Below are 26,577 nucleotides of genomic sequence, written 5' to 3'. Positions count from 1 at the left end.
TGAATGAAATATATTCAATGTAGAGTGGTCATCTTCAATAACAATATTACTAGGATGAGAGCATTACCTGCAGTAAAACTGATTTATGCTGGGAGAAGTTCATATTTTCCAAAAGGGCAGGCATGGCAAATATTGCATCACAGTAAATCCCTTAAGAATTATGTATTATAATGTTCTGTCACCCCAGGGTAGTTGAAAAGATAAGCATATAAGAAATATTTCATACATTATTTATATAAGCCTAACTGAAATATATCTTGGACCTTTGTGTTTCCAACTTAAATTTCTGCAGATAAATCACTCCATGCAGAGGAAAAATAGCACACAAACATATGCAATGAAATGATAGAAGGTGTTTTGTCATTTTCTCTATTCAATTTTATTGTATAAAGTTAAAGTAATCTTTGGTGATAGTTATACGTAATCCTGTTGTTTACCTGTTTTAGTTACTTTTGGACTTAGTTACATAATTTTAAAAATAATATTACTCACACCACTTCTGTCCACATCATGCAGGATAAGTGAGGAAAAAATACACCTATGTATTTTGGGAAAAAAAAGGAATATTAGATGTGTGTATACACGAACACATTAACACACACACGCGTGTAGCACACACATATAAAATATTTTATTAAGAAAACTTCATTTTTAATTAATAAAACTTCCTTCTTTATAAAATTTCTTAGTATATCATATTGATCAGATATTGGTATAGATATAAATGTACATATATTTTTCAAAGAAAGTTACTTTGGGACCTTTATCGTTTAAAAATGCACAAAGTATTAAATTGACCCTAAGATAATACAGGCTGCTTATATCTGTATCTCTCAGAGAGCTTTAAAAAGAAACTACATAACAAATAAGAATTACATATAAAACCACAAATGATAATACCTCTAGCACCATGAGAATGTAGAAAATACCATGGTCCTCAAATTACCTATAAGTTGAATGATATATACCAAATTACAACACAGCTACCACTGGAAATGCTGCTGTTGTAAGCTTGTGGGAGTTGAAAGTAGGAAAGGAGATGACTAAAGACACCCCATGGAAAAGAAGAGTGATCAGGTTCCAGATGAAGCACACACAAAACCATTCAAAGAAAGAGAAAAGTCAATGCTAAGTGTTAAAATAGAGAAGACAAGTGAAGACTTTGCCAGTTCATAACATTAAGTACAGGGAAGAGATTGAAAGGAAGTGAGACAAAAGGAGGCAGCCTAAAGAAAACATTGCTTAGATGATATAGAAGTAAATAAAGAAGGGAAGTGCGCTTTGGATATTTTGCAATACAGGGGAAAATAAGTAAAAATAAAATAAGGTGAGAAATTAAAGACCCTGCACAAACAAAAATGAAACATAATACAAGCCCCAACCTCCCACTCCCAACTACCATCACCATGAAAATCAGCTACTACAGAAACACAAAAAGATGCTCTTAAACTAAGAACACTGCCATGCAATGCTTAAAACTAAGAAAGAGCAGACCAATTTAATACAACACTAAAGGAAGAGAAAAAAAGGAAATGAGAATTGAAACAATTAAGTTATGGAAACCTACTCCTCCAGAGAAAATAACACAGTAGAAAAAGCTATGATGTAATAATCCAAAGAGAATTAAATATTTTCAAACATTATTTGGAATTATATATTAAAACTGGAATCAGAAATTCAGAAACTAATAACAGATATGGCTAATAAACTAAAAGGAAGAGAGGTGATCAAAGTCACAAAAGAAATTGTTAAGCAAAAAAAGGACAAAACCATCTCAGAAATAAAGACTAAATTACAAAGTTCCAAATGAACAGCATTGTGTAATCAGTATCCAATAAGAGATATTGACGAAAGGTCAAAAAGTTTCTAAGAAAATGAACTTGTGCTAAAAGAAGGAAAAAGTGTCCAAGAAAACGAAGGTATAATTTAATAAAGGCAAAGAGGATCAAACATACATATATATCAAAAAGCCAAAGAAGCCCTTTTGAAGAAGCACAAAAACGTGAAAGAGAACTAATATTTAGAACTGAAATTCAAGAAAAAAAATTGAAAATAAGAGTAAATCTAAATCCACACACTGAAAGGTTATACCATACATGGGAAAATTGACCCAGAATTATCCACTCTGATACAAAGCCTAGTAAAAATATTAGACTTTAAAATACAGATAAAAATCACAAATTATTTATAAGAATAAGAGAAAAAGGCTGCTGTCACCCTTCTCAAATTCAATACATAAAGCAAGGTCATTGTGAAGCAGTGTTAAAAAAGTAGTAAAAAAAAATAAGATATAAGCCAAGATTTTATATTCTAGGCAAGCTGACCTTCAAGGATGAAGTGTATTTTTTAAAAAAGAGTTTTAAACTTAGAAAAACTCAGGGAAAACTGTACCCATGAACTCTTCTTGTAGAATCTGTTATTGTGAGCAAAAGTGAGGCCATCTTGTTTAGCTAAATGGCCCCACCCCCTATTCACGTGCTCTCCTAATTGATGGCTTCCTGCTTATGTATATACTCCCTCATAGCTCCATAGATTAAAATTTTGTTCTATGAGTTTCTTTCCAGAAACAGGCTGACCACAGGCAGGAAACACACCTACAAGGTATCCATCACAGCTGACAGAAGAATGGAACAATAAATGATGCTGGAGTCTGTCATGCCTGAAGGAAACCCCCTCTTTACTGCCTGTTTTCCCTATATAACCACTTCAAGAATCTGTAATCCTTGAAGATGGGTTTTTGAGACATTAGTCACCCATCTTCTGATTTGCCAGCTAATCTAATTAAACTTCCTTTCTTGATCTCTAGCTCATTGTGATTAATTGGCTCAGATCAGAGCAAGCAGAGTGAGCCCATTGTTCAGTATCATTATGGGATGAGTGTTCTTGAACTGAGTGATGACTGACAACACCTTAGCAAAAAGACTGATGATGAGCATATATATTTAATTATTTATCTAAAAATAAAAGAAGGGTAAGGAAATGGATGGCAAAAATAGTAGGTAAATGCTCAATGTTCTGATAAAGTAGAAATAATTTACCCAAATCTAATTAGAGGAGAAGAAACAGGTAAAGGTCAAAGTGGAAAAAAAAAAAAAGATTAATGGTGGTTCTATACATACTAGGTGGCTGTCAAATGTAATGATTTTAGATAAAAAGTAGAAACAATAATGAGCAGTTATGCAAGAATAAAGAGGATTTAAAGGCACTATAAAATGTGAATACACAAAATATGTGATGGGGATATCTTGGTGAATATTCTTAAGGATTTTGGTAATGCAGACCCCCTTAAATCTTAGAAACTTGCAGAAGTGGACCTAACATGCATACCTAATAAGAGTACTTCTGCTAGGTGGTTTGACCCTGTAGAGGTCTCTCTACCACCTCTACCTCTTCTGTTCTCCAGAGAAACAGAACCAATGGAATATATATAGATATGTACATAAAGAGAGAGAGAGAGATTGATTTACTAAAAGAATTGGTTCACGCAATTGTGGAGGTTGAGAAGTCCAGGATCTGCAGTCAGCAAAATAGAGACAGAAGAGCTGAAGATATAATTCTAGTCCACATCCAAAAGCCTGAGAACAGGGAAAGCCGATGGTCTAAGTTCCAGTCTGAGTCCAAATCTGAAGGCAGGAGAAGACCATTCTCCTAGCTCAAAGACAGTCAGTCAGAGAGAAAGAACTCCTTCTTACTCAGCCTTTTATTCTATTCAGTCCTTCAAGGGATTGGATGGGACCCATCCACATTGGTGAGGGCAATCTGTTTACACAGTCTACTGATTCAAAGGTTAATGTCCTCTAGAAACACCCTCACAGACATACCCAGAAATAGTCTTTAAAAAAATATCTGGGCATCCCATGGTTCAGTCAAGTAGACACATAAAGTTGACCATCACATACTTTTTCCTTAGGAGCAGCTCTCACTAACTCTCTTTTCTGCCAAGCTGATAAATGAGGCTAAACCTCAGCATGACCAGCTGGGTACATGATAAGAAACAAAAAACATCACAGGCTAGAAGAGCTGCAAGAATTGTTAGCATGTAGCAACATGAGCCAGGGAGTTCTTCCGGGTTTGGATTTTGCTGATACTTGATCAAGTGGCTGAACAGTAAGACTGGATAATAAAAAATTCATTAAATTATGATTTCTTTCTTAAGAAAAATGCTTTAATTCTTCAGCAAGGACTTCAAGGCACGGTTAGAAGCCTGGAGAAAGCAATAGCCTCTGCTGAGTGAAGGGAAATTGATATTCCCTGGCAGAAGATAGAGTAAGGAACAAAAATCTCAGAGAAGTAAGCACTGCTGAACTGTATATATTACATGGGGCCACAAGAGGCACCAGAGTATCATCCTCACAGGTGAACTCATAGGACACATTATTCACAAAGACCATGAAGAATAGTCTTTTTGAGAGAGGTCCCAATAAACTAAGTTCAGTGCTGGCTCTTCTCTGCAGAGCAGAGCCCATGGTGCAAGAAGGCTCCTTAATCTCTATGAGGATGATAGGGCCCTGAAGTCACAGAGGTCAGGCAGCATTGCTTAACCACCAGAGGCAAGGGGAGTACACTTACTGTAATAACTGGCAAGGGCAGAGGGACAGCCTTGGGGGTTTGACCCACAGGTAGTTATGGAGATGGTCAATAAAACATGACATCTGTAGAGACAATAGATGAGCAGCTAAAGAGAGTTCTGTTTAACATCTATAATTAGGGGAAGACAAAAAAGAAGGAGCAGAAGAATTGAGGGCAGTTTCCCCGATAAAAAGTCACATCCCTTACTTACTTCCTGGGACTTGAGCCACTTTCCAAACTCTAAGCCATTGGTTAATAAAATGGTCAAGTCTATAGGAGGAAGGACCCTGTCATATCACCAACATATAGATTGTAATTATGAACCCTAAAATGCTCATAGGCATACATAGCATCATTTACAACATATACTTGAAAAAGTAAATACTCAGACATCTGAATGACTCATGAACCTCATGTCTGAGTTGACGATGATACCCAGAGATGTAAAATATTTCTTATAAGGGGTAGATAATACATAGAGTTCTGGCTAAAATCCAACTTGTAGTGGGTCCTTTGGGTCTGCAGACCTACCCGCTTGTCATTTTCTCATTGTCTGAATATAGAACTGAGATCAACACACTTGGCAGCAAGAGTAACCCTACATTGGATACTTGACCTAAGGGATAAGCGCTACCACAGTGGGGAAGGCCAAGCGGAGGCCTCTGAAACTATGCTACATCCAGAAAAGATAACAAATAAAAAACAATATAGCTTCCTTGGGGTTTTGGAGATTATGTCATCATTAAGAACCTAAAGAATGCAGGGCTGGGGCTCTAATTATATTAAATGGAGATTTAATTTGCCAGAATGATCATAAAGTACTGCAAGCTCAACCAATTAGTAGTGTCAATCACAGTTGCTGTGCCAGATATAGTATCATCACTAGATCAGATTAATAAGCCCTCAGGTATAGCATGTAGAACCAATGATTTCGTGTAGGTATTCTTTTGTATTCTAATAAAAAAGTCATAGTTAATTTACATTCATATGAAACAAACAAGATAGTCATTCATAAATATGCCCCAGGGCCAGATTAACTCTTCTGCTCTCTATAATATAAAATGAAGAGAACTAGACTATGTGGAATTCTGCAGAATATCATATTGATTTATTCATTGATGACAGAGATGATCAGACAGGATGAGCAAAAAGTGGCTAGTTCTTTGGAATTTTTGGTAATACAATGTTTTCCAGAGGGTGGGAGATAAATCCATTGATGTTTTGTAAATCTAGCACTTCAGTTCAGTTTGTCTGGACTAGTACTCAGGAAAATACTGAAATATTCCCTCCGGAGTACAAGAATAATTGTTGGATTTTGATTCTCCTACCGCAAAGAAGGAAGCACAGTGCCTGGTAATAGTCTCTGGATTCTGGGAGCAGCAAATTCCACATCAAGAAATATTACTTTGGGGGCCGATCTCTTGGCCGAGTGGTTAAGTTCGCGTGTTCCGCTGCCACGGCCCAGGATTTCACTGGTTCAGATACTGGGTGCAGACAGACGTGGTACTGCTCGTCAGGCCATGCTGAGGTGTCGTACCACGTGCCACAACTAGAAGGACCCACAACTAAAATATACAACTATGTACTGGGGGGATTTGGGGAGAAAAAGCAGAAAGAAAAAAAAAAGAAGATTGGCAACAGTTGTTAGCTCAGGTGCCAATCTTTACAAAAAAAAAAAAAGAAATATTATTTTGATCCATATACTGGGTGGCAGGCAAAGCTGCCAGCTTTGAATGTCACCTAGAACAGGAAACAATTCTAGAGTAGGTCCATAACATCTCTGGCCCAATATCTTTGTGAATAGGCACAAAATATTGTAGGAGTACTCCTGGAAGCCATTAAAGTACATGAGGATGGCTAATATCTTAATTATATCAGAAGTCACTGTGTACCAAATAAAATATCCCAATAAACCTTAACTGAATGTTTCCTCAACTTACTTCCTCTTAGCCAGATCCTCAAAATTCTTTTGGTAGCTCACAGTAGCTAACACTGGGGAAAGTGTGATGGAGGAGAAGTCAGAGTGAAAATAGAAATTAAAATATTTTACTTTTGGAAAATTCATTAAAATATGTGTTTTAAAACACATTGCTAGCACCCCTTCCATGGCCTCTCATTTGGCATCTGTGCAGATCAGGGGCCTGGAGGCTTAAGTTTCATTAGCTTAAGCCAAATTTGTCTCTATCATTTTCCTTTATTACTTAAAGCAATCTTTATCCTCAAAAATTGTTTGGTTTGTTCTTTAAAGAAAAGAAAAAAGAAGCACTACCTTGAGAAATGTTCCTCTTTATAAGATCCACAAATAATAAATTACAGTTCTCATTCTCAAATCAACACTTTAATTAACTTTAATTTTCATCTATTAATAACGTAGTTTGAGGCAGAGTACTTACTAGTCTCCCAGCAATGTATATTATATATTTATTAGTTTGGCATTTTATTTTGTTGAATTTGGCCCATCATCAGAAGTACAAATTGATCAAATTTCAACAGAGCAAACAATTCATGGAGAATAAACAACATAAACAAAATAAATCCTCAAAATAAATTAACATAGAACTAATAAAAATGTATCACAAACTCATACCCAATGCATAGCATGGAGAAACATCAAATGGAATGAATACATGCCAACTTTTTTGACCCCAATAAGGAAATAACTAATGAAGTAGCACAGATAATAACCTACATAACACAGCATTCCAAACATGCTGACATAACAAATCCACAGTAACTCTCAAGTCTATTTGAATGATAAAAGCAGCCTGAAATGAAACACAATTGGTATAGTACTTTAGCAATGTAGTAATAAATGAGATGACTATCACTCTACATTTGAAGCAGCAACTATCTTCTGCATTCTAATAAGTTAAAGGCAAAATAGGAAGCAGATTATTTTGGTACGCTAAACTTAGAATTCATCTTACACACAGAAAATATAATATAAACACTCAAATTACATCCCATGGGTGTCAGTCAACTAGAATCTTGGCTACTTACCAATGATTTGGAAGAGTGATATATAAGAAAACCATATTCTGTCTCACATCTTAAAACAAACAAACAAACAAAATGGTCTCGTCAAAACATATCCTTATAGTAGTTGTATGACATATTTTCTTCACCTTTGGCTCCTTGAACAAACGTATTTTAACCTACTTTAGATAGATCAAATTTCAGCAGGTTGAATGATATATTTCTGTGTTTTTCACGCTTCTGTGTATAACTCTAAGAATTAGTTTGGATCTAATTGTCAAGAAAAGATTGTTGCCTCCAGAAGTTGATGAGCTTTATTTCCAGGGACAATTTAAATTCAATATAGAATTATGTTTTATTTCTCTTTTAAACCAGGACAAACAGCATCAAGTTTATGGACTAATTTTAGTAAAATATTTTCATGATTTCCTGGATTAGAACAATAACTTCCTAATTGTTTCCCTGCAGCTGCATTTCCCCTTATGAAAAGTGTTTCTTGTAACTAATCCTCATTCCTGACATTTTCACTTTCATTGGTGAGAATGCAGAGGGATCCCAGAATTCCAGGTCATCTAGGTAAATGCGTCCTGTCTCCTAATATTCATAGCCATTCATATGCTTGAAGATCATCAGGACCAATTACTTTTCAGTGAATGCTGTAGACTATTGCCCAGACCACAATTTACTAACCTGGTCACTGATCTCCGCAGTTGCTTGGAGTGTTTCCTGCTGATTTATCACAGTCAGACTTCTCCAGCCATTGTGCCAGGCTGAAGCAAGCTGTTTCACCTAACATCTTGCCCTCACCCTAGGGGCAGCCCATCTCCAGTGACTGGCTAATGAGGGAGTACAGAGACCTTGCCCCCTTACATATATTCGGGGTGTCTCTGAAGGGTCATCTCAGTTCCAAAGTCCCCACAGAATTGGTTGATGCCTCAGTTAGAACTCAATTCCAGTTCAATTTATCTATACCCAATCCTGCTCCTTTCATCCCTTTACAAATAGCGTTCCCAACACCACTCACCAACAAAATGCTTGCAAGGAAATTTCTTTTTCCTGGAGAACATGACCTAAATCTGTTGGTATTGGACATGATCCTAGGAAGCTGATCCTAAAATTGGATTTTGAAGCAGGATAAACTGCCAAATTTATATGTTAATGAAGGCTCCCATCACTGTCAAATTTCAGTAGTAATTGCCATTGGTATGCTGTAGAGATGCAATTGTTAAAAATTCTTCCAAGAGTGAATTGAGATGAGATGCATGTAGAAGGAAATGTGTAGCCTGGTACATTTCAAGCATTTGGGAGGTTCAATGAAGAATATGGAATTGATGACTCTTGCTGGATGTTGCTGATTCATTGAAGAAACACAATAAAAGGTTATGAGTGATTATAAACCATAGAGTCTGGTTAGTAGCGTATTAGAGAGTCTTACCTCCTATAGCTACAGGCCAGAAAAGATTAATTATTAGGGTAGTGGATCTCCAGCAAAGGCTGAATTCTCAACCCCAGACAATTGGTTATTCCAAGACCAGAAACTTGATTAGGAAATGTTTGGACTCTTAGAATTGATATGGGCACATATGGGTCCATGCTTTTAAAAATTTTGAATTCTCAGATTAGTCAAAACAGAGACTACAGGACTGACTCACTACTTCCTGTTTAAGACAGTACACTCCAATGCTTGAAGACCATACAGAAGTCCCTTCCTTTCAAGAAAACCTGTGACTCCTCAGGATAATATCGCTCCCTCTTGGCCATCAGACTAATAACTAGAGTTAGGTCACAACATAACCCTGCTGAGAAAGTGGAAAGTTTGTAAGGGGACTCCATACCAAAGGAACTTAGGCCCTGACTAACATATAATGACACTTAGAATTCTTTGAGGAAGGAGAAACTGGATCGCTACATGGAAGGACAGTATACCTTAGCAAAAATATGTAATAATGATTAATCCTGTTCTTTCTTAAAGGGATCTATTGCTATTTAACTATCTAACCATAATTCAGGAAAAAGGATTACCCAAACATTGCAAAACTGTAGATGCAGGACCTGGCTGACATTGTTACCTGGAGAAGTGAATTGTCATTATGATACCCAGCAACGGTCTTGCTCTGCTCACCGATCTGAGCCAATTAATCACGAGTTAGAGATCAAGAAAGGAAGTTTAATTAGATTAGCCAGCTAATTGGAAGATGGGTGACTAATGTCTCAAAAACCAGTCTTCAAAAATGACAGAATCTTGAGGCAGCTATATAGAAAAAATGAGCTGTAAGGAGGAAGTCCAGGGATGTTGGTCTCCAGGCATGACGGGATCCAGGCATCACATTGTTCCGCTCTTCTGTCAGCTGTGATGGATACCTTGTAGGTGTGTTTCCTGCCTGTGGTCAGCCTGTTCCTGGGGAGAAACTCATAGTACAAAGTTTTAATTTATCAAACTATTGGGGAGTACATACATTAGCGGATGCCATAAATCAGGAGAACATGTGAATTTTTTTAGAGTACATGCAGAGCAGCAAATAGTCACACAGAGGAGGGACTGGGGCTCTTTAGTAACAAGATTGCCTCACTTATGCTTACTTACAGTTATATCCATCCTCTCCGTTAAGATTGCCAGATGAAAGTTCCAAAGGCATAGGGGACTATGTAATAAGTGAAACGCTAAACCAGGCATGGCTCTCTGTGACTAACAGATCTAATAGTCCTACAGAACTACTTAATGGTGACTTCTCCGCTATCCAAATGTATAATACTTGGTGGTTTGTATCCTTGTACATTTGTAGAATCCCCAAATTTCTTCCCTGAACTGTGAGGTAAGAAATCCCATGGAAAAAGCCAACAGAAGTTTAAGTCTCAGAAACTAATCCTTTTCCCACAAAGATAGTAAATCAAGAGTAATATAACCTCCTGGAGAGAATGGCACGGATTTTAGACCTAAAGGATGCTGAAAGTGTGGTCTTGTTACATTCCCATTCATTTGCTAGTCTGGTACCTATAAAGATCGGATATGTCCTGGCAAATGAAGTGTACTATGACGAACTCAAACAAACAGTAGCTTCAATTGCAATACCTGCTCCAGTCGTGTTATATCCACTAGAGAATATTAACACAGATTCCTGTAGTTTGTATACAGCCATTAATAGGGTGAATGTATCCTTTCTCACTGCAATCAAGTGATTGAGAAGTGGTATTACCCTGAGGAGGTGTATTAGTTTTCTGCTTTGACAAATTACCACAGACTGGGTGGCTTAAAACAACAGAAACTTATTCTCTCACAGTTCTGGAGGCCAGAGTTTGAAATCAAGGTGTCAGCAGGGTTGGTTCTTTCTGTAGGCTCTGAGGGAGAATCAGTCCCATTCCTCTCTCCTAGTTTCTGGTGGTTACCACAATGGTTGGCATTCTTTGGCTTGTAGAAGCAGTCACTCCAATACTGCCTCCATCTTCACACGGAGTTCCCATGTGTCTCTGTTTCCTGTTTTTATAAGCACAGCAGTAATTGGATTAGAGCCCACCAAGCTCCTATTATGACCTCATTTTAACTTACTAATTACGTCTACAAAGATTCTATTTCTAAATAAGGTAGTGTTCTGATAATCTGGGTAGACATGAATTTTAGGGGGATGTTATTCAAGCTACTACACTTGGTATTGTCCAGAGTACATATTTGCAGTCCTATCCTCTGTAAAAATCTGGTACAAAGGGAATTCATCCACTTAGACTTCTCCACACATCATATTGGTTGACTATATTGATGACATCATTTGCTGGATGAGGACACCTAGCTATATGAGCAATAAATAACAAGTATAGTGGGGTCCATTGTAATACATATGTACCTCACAGGGTGGGAACTAAGCTCTATAATGTTTTGGGGAGGCATCTACCACTTCAATTAAATTTTTAGGTTTGAGTCATGTGGATGATAAGGAATATAGGAGCCTTGTGTCCAAAGAAAAACAAAAATAATGAAACCTGATTTTTGCATTCTTCAGTCCCCATCAGTAAGATTCAATACACTGACTTTTTGAACTCTTTGAGTTCTGAAGGTAGCCATTTGTAGGGGAGGAAGACATTTCCTCTACCCACTGTGGGTTCTCCTGGCCGGAGGAAAAATTAAATTCACATGAGACAGAATAGCAGGAGAAAAGTAAACAAAGCTTTATAACATGTATACATGGGAGAGGCTCAGGCAAGCTGAGCAACTCGCCAAAATGGCTGAAGCCACCACCTTAAATATCATATCCAGCTAAAGACAAAGGAGGATGTTGGGCGTGGGGGAGTCAGTCACAGGAGGTTACCAGAAACAGGAATAAGATTATTATGCAGATTTAACTCCTTGCATTCTGTATTGATAGGAATTTCTAGAGATAAGGTCATCCCCCTTCTTCCTGGTACAGAGAGGGAGACACCTTTACAGATGGAGATTTCCCTTACAAATGTAAATTTTTCTTAACAAAGGGTAAGTAAACTCTACTTCTCAGAGCTCCTTTTCTGTCTGCAGTTTATTAAAAGTAACCAGTCCCAAATAATCCTCATGCCAAAGAGACATATCTTGGGGTGGCCAATGCCAGTCCCCCACACATTCCACAGTTAGTTGGACACCTTTGACCTATTTATCAAGTTATGTGGAAATTTATCAGTTTTGAAAAAAGCCCAGAGAAGAAAATAATTCACTACTGGTCAGTCTGTAGTGCAAGTAGCCTACAGTTTGGTGGCATCACCTTGTGGACTCTATGACTCTAAAGGAATGTGTGGTGAATATAGATGTCATATAGAGTTCGTGGCAAGACAAAGCAGGAGAATCGAAAGGGAGACTACTAGGGTTGTGAAGAAGCAAAAGATTTTCAATGTACAAAATTCAGCCTTGATAAGCTATGGACCCTGATGAAGATGGAGAATTTGATCATGGGACATAAGGTAACCTTATGGTCAAAGCTACTCCCAGACACAAAAATAGAAAATTCTAGGCAACTGAATTGCAATCCATTATGAGTATGTCATAAGGGCTGGGGGTACAATTAAGCTTCTTGTGGAGGCAGCCCAGATCCCAAAATCATCCATTGTTCATGTAACAATACTTTTCCCATAGCTAACACTCATTAACATGAGAGTTCCCCTTATCATCAGCTGGAAGAGGAGGAAAAAGCCCTACTTTGATTTAAAAAAGAATTGTGTCATTATGTGGGTTCAGGATAAAAATAGACTGCTTCTGAGCCAAAGTCCCTCACAGGGGTGGACCTCACAACCACAGATTAGGAAAAATCCTCCAAATGTGTAGAACTCTAGGAGCTGCACCTGCATCTACATACATTATGTGGAAAGAAAAGTGTTCTGAAGTCAATAAACAGATACACGTGGAAAATCGGAAATAACTTGGTTGTTTGGTTAAGATTCTGAAAGGAGAAATATTGGAAGACATCAGAGACAAATCTAGGAAAGAGGAATGTGAATGGACCTGTGGTGATGTATATGAAGTATGATCTTCAGAAGGTGTGGAACACCTATCAGAGAATATTCACCTTTGAAGAGTCATTAAAAAATCAAGGACACAGCCACCGAGGGCTGATACAATGAGCCGTTAAGAGAGCACCAAAGTGGCAAAAATGAACTGAATACATAGGCCTGACAGCATGAGCTCCTACTCTCCAAGGTTGATTTAGGTGATGATGCTGCTGAATCTCCATCCAACCTACCAGAGGTCAACTCTAAGACACAAACATGAGACAAAAGAGCCACTTTTTGGGCAGATTGAGTAAGTTGCACTCCTACTACCCTGGAGGGGCCAGTTATTCATTGTAACTGGAATTTTCATTTCTGTCAGGTGTGGGCTTGCATTCTCTCTGCCTAGGGCCTCAGCCTGCATACTACACAAAGCTTACAATTTGTTTGATTCACTTACTGCTGGGGCACGATTCTCTATGGATCACTCACATTTCTTCACTTCTTGTGAGCAGAGGCACTGACAGCCTTTGTTCCAGTCTATCCATGATATTTGTAGAGTGAATAGCCTTGTAAAGTGGAGATTGCATTTCCCTCTGGAGCAAAGGGCAGCAATGTCTACTGCTTATTTTAAAGATTTGCGTTTCCTGAACTCAAAGTTTTTATCCCCTAGAAAAAGCTGCTCTCTCCACTGTTTGTCAGTTTGAGGTGACATTGAAGGAATATCCCACCTCCAGAGCTCCCTGGAAGATCAACTGCGGCCTCTGCTGCAAGTACGGAGCAGTTCAGCTACGCCTCTGCCCAATCCTGTTATCCTCACTCCTCATAGATTAGTTTTCCAGAGTTTTCCTTCCCAATAAGCCTGTTAGGTGTTGTTGGTATTATAAGTTTAATAAGCCTATTGCATACAAATTTCTGCCCCAGAATCCAGAAAACCTGTCCCATAGCACTCTTCATGCTCCTTATCTCTGTTTCTGTCATACTACAAGAGCTCCTATTCTTCTCTCACTTCCTTACAAGTGCTGTTTGCCTCAGCATCTGTTTTCCAGGCAATACAACCTATTGTACCCTTCAGAGATCAACCCGTACAAATCTCCTATATCCCTTTATACCACTGGACCTGGAAGTGCTTCCTTGACCTTCCAGACACTTATCCTTTCATCTTCTCTACATCATCCCAACTTTGAAGGTCAGCCAATCCAATTAAGTTATACATTTTGATATAAACTAAATAACAATCAAGGTGTTTCTCCATTATTTCTTGAAAATTTTGGCTGCTTGCTTCACTGTTATTTCCCCTTACTATTTCTATCAGAACTTTTATCAGTTCGATATTTATATTGGTAATTCTTCCAATAACTTGGCCTTTCAGTTTCTTGAACTCTTTTCCTCTGAAGATCCTGTCTTTCACCCTTTCTTAGATATCTCACTGGCCTATTGTAGACCTTGTCACTGATGATACCTTCAACCTATTCACAATCTCAATTTTAAGAATCTCTCTCTCTCTCTCTTTTTTTTAGTGAGGAAGATTTGCTCTGAGCCAACATCTGTGCCAGTCTTCATCTATTTCGCATGTGGATCTCTGCCACTGCATGGCTGATGAGTGGTGTAGGTCCACACCTGGGATCCCAACCCATGAACCTGGGTCACCAAAGCAGAGTGTGCAGGACTTAACCCCTGCATCACAGGACCAACCCCAAGGAATCTCATTTTTGATCCCCATCTCTCTGTGCAAACATGATAATGCACCTTTTAGGTGTCCACAAGTGGAAAGTATAATTGAGCTAAGGCCCCAACTACTCTCTTCCAAAACCCATCATTGTGTTTGAGCTGAGGCCATGGGTCGTTCTCAGCCAGTAAGGAGTGAAGCAGGAATATCAAGGCAGGCCCTTTTATGGGAGTCATGGTACTCCTCTAATGGGAGATTTTGGCATGAGGATTCCTTGTCAGCTCAGCCAAATATTCTTAGAATGGTGCTGCACTCTGAGATTCTCCCATCTAATCTTCTTTTCTTCCTTTCTCCTTCACATATGTCAGAGCTGCACAATGATCTGATCACTCTCTCAGCCTCCCCCAGTTTCCTGCTCATTTTCCATCACAGATATTTCTCATAATAAATATCTTTCATGTCAACCTGGACTAACACACCCTCCCATTTGCATCACTGTTTCTAATAGTCCAATTAAAAGTTTTTAATTCTACCAGAATTTACAATCCATTGACTTCATAACCATCTCCTCACTTCCATTCTTACCCAGTTTCCACTGGCCTTGTTTATGTTCACTCCCTTGCATAATCCTCAAATTCTCTTGTCCATATTCACTTATTCTCTGGGTTATGTCATTTCCCCCTCCCCATGGCTTTAAATATCATACATGTGTATATGTATACCAAACTTATACCACCTGCATCCTCCTTTTGCCTGAATCCCATAGCACAAAAGCGATTGTCATTTGAATGTCTAACAGGCATATCAAATTTAACATATTCAAAATTGAACTCCTGATCCAGCTGCCAACCTCAGTCCTTTGCAATTTTTTCTGATTTTAGTAATTAGCAAATTCATTTGTATAGTTGCCTGAATTAAAATTCTGTTTTTCTTTCATACCTCATATATCCAAAATCTGACCAATTCTCAGCATCTCCACTGTAATGCACAGTCCAAGAAACTGTAATTCCTTACCTGGATTACTCTAACAGCTTCTCAGTTAGTCTCGTCTCTTCTACTTTTGCCTCTCTACAATCTACTCTCATTGCTGTAGGCAGAATGATAGGTCTAGGGGCGAAAGTCAGATACATCCTCTGCTTAAAACTTCTCCAAGTGTTCTCTTATTTTGTTTATCTGCCTCACTTTGCTAGAATTTCTAGTTTTATTCAAATATTCTGTAATTCTTTCTGGCTTTTTCAACATGTTCTACTGAATACTGAGAAAGGATGGCTCTATTTCTCTTCTGTTTGGTCAATTTTACTTTATGTATGTTGAAGCTCTGTTATGAGTTGTACCATATTTAAGACTGTTCTAGTTTCTAAATGAATTAACTCTTTTATCATTATGAAATGACTCTGTCTTTGTTACTAACCCTTGTCTTGAAGTCCACTTTATCTGATAATAGCTTTCTTATGCTTTATACTTGCATAGTAATATCTTCCATTCTTTTATTTTCAGCTTTTCTGTCTCTGTATTTATCACGCATCTTTGGTAGTCATCATATATTTGAGTGCTTGCAATTTCCCCATCTGATAATCTCTATCTTTTAATTGTAATGGTTAGTCTATTTACATTTAATAAAATTAGGGATATATTTAGGTCTAAACCTAACATCTTGCTATTTGTTTTCTGTTTGCTTCAAGTAATCTTTAAACTTTTGTTAACTTTTTAGCCTTTCTCTTATTTTTTTCTGTTTTAGTTAATCATGTTTTTTTTTTAATTTCATTCTAACTCCACTATTTGTAGCTTACTATTTTGTCTTTTTTTAAAGTGGTCGCTCTAGGGATTACACAATGCATTTTGAAATTTGTCACAATCTATCTTGAATTAGTACTACCATTTCACATATAATGTTGGAATATCAAAAGATTATAATTCCACTTATTTCTACATATATTATAAATGTTTTGATACATTATTATTAGTTTTGCTTTAAATGGACAATTTTCTGATATAAATAATATGCCATTAACAGAACCTGAAAGTCTGATATTTTATTTGATATAAGTACAAATTGGACAATTTTGGCACTAGTAGCTCCTTTTGTCCAGATTCACCAATTGGTTACATTTGGTCTTATTTGCTTTCTCTATTTTTTCTTTCAACTTTTTATGTTACTTTTTTTCTGTTTGTAAATAATCTATAATTAGAGAGGAGATACATTAATATTATGTAAATATCCTATTCTTCATCAAATCTTTAACCACAAATTTTAGCATCTAAATCCATCACTTATTCTATATTTATTAATTAGCTTTATTTATTCTCTACCTACTTATTGATCCATTTACTTATTTCTATCAGCATGGAATTTCATTTTACTCAATAAATTATAGTCCACTACCAGTGTTGTTATTTTGTTGCTCAAATTGTTCAAGATATGGGAAACATGAGGCTCTTCAGTCTGCCTCTCTGTACTTTTGATACATCTTCATCTTTCCATGAGCACTTCCTTACTTATGTCACCAGATTATGCTCCAGACACATCTTATTCATCCTTTGAATCAGATATGAAATCAGCCTCTTCAAGGAATTTTGGTTTCTTTTCAAGAAGACTAGTATCTGGAAACCAAGACATTCATGCTAGGTATGTTCATTACCCTTGATATGACATTGATTCCAAAGTCTCTAGAAAATAAAGATAGACAGATACATAAAGGTATATCAAGGTATAAAGATATCTATACAAATTTCTTTGTTAAAGCCATGATTTCATTCTAATACCTCCAATTCTATTTCAACATCTAAATGTACATTCTAGTCTTCTTCCTTTTCATGATTATAATACCACTTTCCAGCAGTGAAAATTATGACTTACTTTAACCTCGATACAGTTATTAATTTATTCAAACATAGAAAACAGAAATCTATTTGCAAATTTACAACATATACCACCAGAATAAGCAATTTTAATAACAAGAGTTCAATATTTGTTTTACATTTTTTAGAGTATATTTTAATTATAATAAAGTATAGACTTGAAGTGAAAAAAGATTGATTCCCTGGTAATAACTCTCAATTCAGTTTTACCAACATGGCTGATCTAGCTGTATGAGACCTGTGTGTCTCGATTTCCTCAGCTAAAATTTGTCATACTGATACCACCTGACTGTCCTTTTTCCAATTGCTCCAATGAGAATTTGTAAACCGAAGACAATAATAACAATCAAAGAAGTGACAAAATACCCATTTGAATGTTTCAAAGGTGGTTCCCTTTTCTGTTTTGGATATTACATTCAAGGAAGTCTCTTTGTAGGAGTGATATTATCTGTGGCCACCTTATTTTAGTTTCTTACTTTTATTTGATGGTTCATGGGTCACAAACTTATAGAATTCAAAAAAATACTACTGAAAATATTTCTTTGAAATTACAGGAAAAGGAGTTGGAAAAAGAAATCACTTTTATTCCTATTGCTCTCTGAAAGTCTATACTGATTTCTCCCATTCAGCAAGTCAGTGACCACCTTCACTTCAGTGATGAAGAGGACATCAAAAAACAAAAAGTGTGTGATGGGGCCGGCTGGGTGGCGCAGCGGTTAAATGCGAACGTTCCACTTCTCAGCGGCCCAGGGTTCGCCGGTTCAGATCCCAGGTGGGGACATGGCACTGCTTGGCAAAAGCCATGCTGTGGTATGCCTCCCACATATAAAGTAGAGGAAGATGGGCACGGATGTTAGCTCAGGGCCAGGCTTCCTCAGCAAAAAGAGGACTGGCAGTAGTTAGCTCAGGGTTAATCTTCCTCAAAAAAAAAAAAAAAAAAAAAGAGTGGATGTTCATGCTGAGGAGTTGAAGGGGTTAAACAGTAAAACATCCTACTGGGTATAAAAGTCACAGATGGCAAGCAGAGATTAAGAAGTGAAAGCTACAGGAAAAAGAAGAGACAAATTCTAAGAGGAAAAAATCCCATTAAGATAAAGATTATCAATAATAATTGTTAAATCATTAATTGATGAGTAAACATTGTTTTATGACCATACTTCTGAATAGTCAATATTATTGTTTCCCTGAATATATGCTACCTAGAATGAACATTTTTGTAGTAAATTTAATATAGATAGATTTTTAAAAAAATTCTATTTGAAACTTGTCAATATTTCAAATACTTCTTTTTTTTGAGAAAGATTAACCCTGAGCTAACTGCTGCCAACGTTCCTCTTTTTGCTGAGGAAGACTGGCCCTGAGCTAACATCATGCCCATCTTCCTCTACTTTATATGTGGGACGCCTACTACAGTATGGTGTGCCAAGCTGTGCCATGTCCCCACCTGGGATCAGAACCCGCGAACCCTGGGCCTCCGAAGTGGAACATGTGCACTTAACCGCTGCGCCACCGGGCTGGCTCCTCGAGTACATTTCGTTTACCAAATATTGAAATATAATTAAAAACTATTCATTTTTTCAAAGTTATAATTGCACATAATCACCCATTGATGTTTTCAAATTCTGCGTCCAAATGTTGCTCTTTACAGAATAAATATAATATAATTTATGATAGTTGTCATGGCCAAGATATTAAATATTCTTATCAATTATTTTTATTTCCACATATCATTTTAATCATTCGTGAATTTTTAAAGAAAATTCTAATAACCGTCTGTTCACATTCCTAAGTCTGCAGTTGGAAAATAAATGTCTATCGGTAATTTCCTTTATTAGGTAGGTATTTTGATTTCATTAAAAGGAAACACTTGTAGGGCTAAGGCAGAGGAGAGACTGAAACTCTATATCCAAAATAAATAGTAACACTCTAAATAGAACATATAATAATTCCTCCTTTGACTGCCATAGAAGAAAGTGGATTACAATTTCCTTCTTCCCATAACCCTATCAGTTTCCTGTTCTTTCCCCCAGATACTATATGATTGTCAATCCTACACAAGAGTCTCCCTTTGCCAATATGATAATGGCCTTGTGAGATTTTATTTCTAATCAAAATAAAATTATTGTGTAAGAGCATTAGCTTATCCATCTCCCTCCTTGCTTTTCTTCATTTGTCTGTACCTCCATGCTAATGGATTATCTAGAAATGAGGTTCAATATAGCTCTAGTGTGATAGATGCACAAACAAGAAAGAAAAGAATAAGGATAGTAAAATAGGGAAAGAGTCTTGTAAAATCTTTATTTTTGAGTCTAGGAATAGGAGAGGACAAAGAACAACTTCTGTAATGATAGTATATGTCAATAATTTATACACACCTGCAATATCTCAGAGTAAGAAATAGGCTTCATTTTTCTCAGACAGAAATACCTAATGTTAAAATTTTATAATGCTGTTTCTCCTCTATAATATTCTCTCCTGACTTCTTTTCCCTCCATTACTTTCTTTGTCTCTTACTACATCAAAAGTACACATTTGTATGTGTGTGTGTAGGGAAATGATTAAGGCAGGCCTTAATATATGCAGACAATGGATAAATTGGAAAAACATTGAATACCAGAGATGATTTAGAAAGTTCAATAGTCCAGGTGAACGGCAATGAAGGATCATTTGGTAGTAGAGAGAATTAGAGAAATCATCCCTGTGAAAAATATTACCAAGGTCGAACTAAGATTTTGAAACTGAATGTGGTAGGCAAAAGGAAAAAAGGAATAAGGAGTTAAAGACTACTCTGGAGAAGAAGCTGAGTGAAAAAAGCAAAGAGGCGAAAGGTGCTGCTTCTACTTCTATGGATCAGAATGGCAGATCATAGTTTCACCACCCTCAGCTTTTGTTTTACACTGGTCCACCTTCTTGTCTACGCTAAGCCTCATTTTCATCATCTGAAAAGTGCTGATCGAATATCTACCTAACAAGGTTGGCTGCAGTAGGGATCACATGAGATAATGTACATAAAGTGTGTATTAAAGCTTCTACCAATTAATTTTCAATAGATGGTAATTTTAAGTTTCCAAATCATTCCTGTCAAAAATTAATCTTAAGGCAAACACAGATTTCCATAAAGGTAATGACTTATTCACTTCTGGATAATGCCTTGCTCATCTCCTTCACCCTGAATCATGTGAACCTTTTTTACTTAGTAGTTAGAGCTTTCGGTATACTTTACATCCTGTAATAGTTTAGACAGTTGTGCTATTTTCTTTCAAGGCTGTAGATTACAGTTCTTAAAGCATGATATTGTGGCTATTTTTAAACTAGTTATTAAGTAGAGCTAAATACAAAACAAAAACAATTACCTCAGAGAAATACATACTTGGACAGGAAATATTTACATTATCTTCACTTGTTTAAAGCAAAAGTAAAATTTATATAAAATACCCATTGCATTGTTATATAATGAACAACAAAGGAAAGATTCAAAGTGGATGCAAAGTAATTGAACCTAGCTTGTCATTAATAACTACCAAATTCTCCTTTTAGAAGTAATTAATGTGAACCATAAAATGATGAAAACAAAGAATGACCTTTCCAAATGTAGCAAAAGTAAAATACTGAAGCAACTGTTGCCATGGATACTGTGTGCTCTTACAAGTCTGTTATTTTTCTAGTAGTTAAAAACTTCCAATAGCCAAAGAGGAAATAGCACTTCAATTATGACATTGCCCTTCTATGTAATTAAAGGTACTCACACATTTTCCAAGGAAAACTAAATACATTATTTTAATTGCTTTTCCTCTGGAGTTGGAATGATAATATAATAGGCCAAGAATCTGGCACCTGTCTCCTCCAGGAGGTAGTCAGTGGCTGAAATCTGCAAGTGCATTTTCTTGCTTTCAATATTGGCAGCATACTGGTTACCTATGGCATTTCTGACCTGGTTTCCAAAGAAACCGAAAAGGGTGTGTTTTAGAACTTTCTTAGCCCTGAATTTCATGTACAGCAAGTTTATCTTAAATAATGAAAATATAAAACAGAATAAAGGAAGTATATAAATGCTGTGGACTTATTTCATTAATTTTCCTCTGTTCTACCTTTCCTAAGAAAGTTCAGTTTGTGTAGACCTTTTTTTTGGAATCGTATCATTTTTTATTCAGAAATTTGCAATTGAAGCAGATATTTGATAGTACTTATAAGTCAATTAAGGATGAAGAAATTTACATCTATATTATATGGCTATGAGAAGAAAGATCACACTTAATTTCAACGAATTTTTAAGTGCATGCTAATACAAATCATGGTTAGTAACTTTATTTATTATGCTAATTCAGATTAGGAAGAAGGATACAGGACTATAAATAGAAGACTGCTCGGAAACAATTGGAACTCATACAAATATTTTTTATGACATTTTAAGACATATGTCAAATGACAAAAAATGACAAAGGTATTATGGATATACTAGTTAAAGTATGCTAGTCAAAGTGTCTATTCTATGTCTCCATTACACTTTGTGTATGTGTGTGTATATACTTTTAGCTTATGGCATTGGCTAGAACCTCCAGTGAAACATTGAACAGAAGTGCACATCCTCACCTTGATCTTGATCTTAGCAGTAAAGTATACAGTATTTTACTATTAAGTGTGATGTTGGCACTAGGTTTTCTGTAGACGCCATTTATCACGTTGAGGAAGTAGCCTTCTATTCCTAGTTTCCATAAAGTTTTTATCCAAAATGGACGTTGAATATTATCAAATGATATTCTACATCAATTTAGATGACTATGAAAATATAGTCATTTTTTAAAAAGTTGGTGGTAAAATTATTATCTGGAGACAAATGAAAATGAGAACACGACATACCAAATCATTTGGGATGCAGCAAAAGCAGTCCTAAGAGGGAAATTCATTGCAATACAGGCTCACCTCACTAAACAAGAAAAAGCTCACATAAGCAACCTCAAATGACACCTAACAGAATTAGAAAAAGAAGAACAAACAAAGCTCAGAGTCAGTATAAGGAGGGAAATAATAAAAATAAGAGCAGAAATAAACGATATTGAAACAAAAAAGACAGTAGAAAGGATCAATGAAATATAGAGTTGGTTCTTCGAAAAAATTAACAAAATCGACAAACGCTTGGCCAGACTCACCAAGAAAAGAAGAGAGAAATCTCAAATAAATAAAATTAGGAATGAGAGAGGAGAAATCACAACAGACACCAATGAAATACAAGGGATCATAAGAGAATACTATGAAAAACTATATGCCAACAAATTGAACAACCTTGAAGAAATGGACAAATTCCTAGACTCCTACAACCTCCCCAAACTGAATCAGGAAGAAATGGAGAATCTGAATAGGCCAATCACAAGTAAATAAATAGAAACAGTAATCAAAAGCCTCCCCAAAAATAAGAGTCCAGGACCAGACGGCTTCTCTGGAGAATTCTACCAAACATTCAAAGAAGATTTAATACCTATCCTTCTCAAACTATTCCAGAAAATTGAGGAAGATGGGTACTCCCTAACACATTCTATGAAGCCAACATCACTCTGATCCCCAAACCTGACAAGGACAACACAAAGAAGGAGAACTACAGGCTGATATCACTGATGAACATAGATGCAAAAATCCTCAACAAAATTCTGGCAAACTGAATACAGCAATACATCAAAAAGATTATACACCATGATCAAGTGGGATTTATACCAGGGACACAGGAATGGTTCAACATCCGCAAGTCAATCAACGTCATACACTACATTAACAAAATGAGAAACAAAAACCACATGATCATCTCAATAGATACAGAGAAAGCATTCGACAAGATCCAACATCCATTTATGATAAAAACCCTCAATAAAATGGATACAGAAGGAGAGAACCTCAACATAATAAAGACCATATATGACAAACCCACAGCCAACATCATACTCAATGGACAAAAACTGAAAGCCATCCCTCTGAGGACAGGAACAAGACAAGGGTGCCCACTTTCACCACTCCTATTCAAGATAGTACTGGAGGTGTTGGCCAGAGCAATTAGGCAGGAAAAAGAAATAAAAGGAATCCAAATAGGCAACGAAGAAGTAAAACTCTCGCTGTTTGCAGATGACATGATCTTATATATAGAAAACCCCGAAGAATCTGTAGAAAAACTATTAGAAACAATCAACAGCTACAGCAAAGTAGCAGGGTATAAAATCAACATACATAAATCAGTAGCATTTCTGTACACTAACAATGAACTAACAGAAAAAGAACTCAAGAACTCAATCCCATTCACAATCACAACGAAAAGAATAAAATACCTTGGGATAAATTTAACCAAAGAAGTGAAGGATTTATACAATGAAAACTACAAGACTTTCTTGAAAGAAATTGACGATGACATAAAGAGATGGAAAGACATTCCATGCACATGGATTGGAAGAATAAACGTAGTTAAAATGTCCATACTACCTAAAGCAATCTAGATTCAATGCTATCCCAATCAGAATCCCAAGGACATTCTTTACAGAAATTGAACAAAGAATCCTAAAATTCATATGGGGCAACAAAAGACCGCGAATTGCTAAAGCAATCCTGAGAAAAAAGAACAAAACGGGAGGCATCACAATCCCCGATTTCAAAACATACTACAAAGCTACAGTGATCAAAACAGCATGGTACTGGTACAAAAACAGGTCCACAGATTAATGGAACAGAATTGAAAGCCCAGAGATAAAACCACACATCTATGGACAGTTAATCTTCGACAATGGAGTGGAGGGCCTACATTGGAGAAAAGAAAGTCTCTTCAACAAATGGTGCTGGGAAAACTGGACAGCCACATGCAAAAGATTGAAAATTGACCATTCTTTTTCACCACACACCAAAATATACTCAAAATGGATCACAGACCTAAAGATTATGCCTGAAACAATAAGTCTTCTAGAAGAGAATATAGGCAGTACACTCTTTGACATCAGTTTCAAAAGAATCTTTTCAGACACTATAACTCCTCAGTTGAGGGAAACAATAGAAAGAATAGACAAATGGGACTTCATCAGACTAAAGAGCTTCTTCAAGGCAAGGGAAAACAGGATTGAAACAAAAAAACAGCCCACTAATTGGGAAAAAATATTTACAAGTCACTTATCCAACAAAGGGAGATTAACAAAGAACTCACACAGCTTAACAACAAAAAAACAAACAACCTGATCAAAAAACGGGCAGAGGACATGAATGGACATTTCTCCAAAGAAGATATAAGTATGGCCAATAGACACATGAAAAGATGTTCATCATCACTAATCATCAGGGAAATGCAAATCAAAACTACACTAAGGTAACACCTTACACCGAAAACATCCAAAACCAAGAGTGACACATGTTGGAGAGGTTGTGGAGAAAAAGGAACCCTCATACACTGTTGGTGGGAATGCAAACTAGTGCAGCCACTATGGAAAACAGTATGGAGATTTTTCAAAAAATTAAAAATAGAAATACCTTATGACCCAGCCATCCCACTGCTGGGTATCTATCCTAAGAACCTGAAATCAGAAATCCCAAGAGTCCCTTGCACGCCTATGTTCATCGCAGCATTATTTACAATAGCCAAGATGTGGAACCAACCTAAACGCCCAGAAACTGATGATTGGAAAAAGAAGATATGGTATATATACACAATGGAATACTACTCAGCCATTAAAAAGGACAAAATTGTTCCATTCGCATCAACATGGATGGACCTCGAGGGTATTATGTTAAGTGAAATAAGCCAGACAGAGAAAGACGAAATCTATATGACTCCACTCATAGGTGGAAGTTAACATATAGACAAGGAGAACTGATCGGTGGTTACCAGGGGAAAAGGAGGGTGGGGGGAGAGCACAAAGAGGGAAGTGGTGTACCCACAACATGACTAACAATAATGTACAACTGAAATCTCACAAGGTTGTAATCTATCATAATCTTAATAAAAAAAAGACAAAAAAAAGTTGGTGATAATTGATTTATTTTGATTGATCTTTTAAATGTTAAACCAGCCTTGTAACCTGCAATAAACAAGACTTGCTTATGATGCATGATCATTTTCCTGTATTGCGGGCTTCCATTTACTGCAGTTTCAGTACAAATTTTTCAGCTGTGTTGATGAGGAATATTGGTTTATTGTTGTCTTTCTTCTTCTTTTTAAATGTGTCACCTGATTAGGTATTAAAGTAACGCTGACTTCATAGAATGAATTTGAAGGTACTGTATTCCCACATCCAATACTGTTTTCCACATAGCTAATTTCTATTTTAATCTTTACCATCTCCATTCTTCTTGGGGAAGGGGATATTTGCTTTTATGTTTTGTTTTGCTTTTTTTGTTTGTTTGTTATTAAGGTAGAAACTAATCTCTAATATAACCATTTGGTGTTATAAATTTCAAGTACTGATTTAGTCAAATCTCAAAAGTGTTGATATGTTTTAGTTCCATTTTCATTCCGTTCACAAGATATTTTACTTTTTTTTTTGAGTCCTTGTTTGCCCTAAGGCTTATCTAGAAGTATGTTGTTCAGTTTGGAGGTAGTTGGAATTTTTCACGTAATTTTGTTTTAATTTCTAATTCAACTCCATTGTGGTCAGACAACATACTTTGTATGACTTGAATTATTTTCAATTTATTGAGACTTGTTTTATGGCCCACAATGTTTTGGTAAATGTCTGAAATTTTGAAAAGGATGTATACTTCACTATTGCTGGGTGAAATGCTTTATAAATGTCATTTATTTCAGATTGAATGATGGTGCTATTCAGCTTTTCTATATACTTAATTGATTTTCTCCTTGCTTATTCTATCAATTGTTTAATGAAAAGTGTGGAAAGGTTTGATTACAATAGTGGGTTTGTCTCTTTTTCCTTGCATATCTGATTTTTGCTTTACGTATTTTGAATCTCACTGGGTGCATGGATATTTATGATGATTATGTTCTTTAGATGAATCGACTCCTGTATCATATTTAAATGACCTTCTTTTCCTTGGTAATATTATTTGCTTTGAAATCTATTTTGTCTGATATTAACATAGCTTTTAATTTG

The sequence above is a fragment of the Equus caballus genome, chromosome 7 (genome assembly GCF_041296265.1).
Source record: "Equus caballus isolate H_3958 breed thoroughbred chromosome 7, TB-T2T, whole genome shotgun sequence".
NCBI classification, from domain to species: Eukaryota; Metazoa; Chordata; class Mammalia; order Perissodactyla; family Equidae; genus Equus; species Equus caballus.
This window is presented reverse-complemented; position numbering follows the sequence as displayed.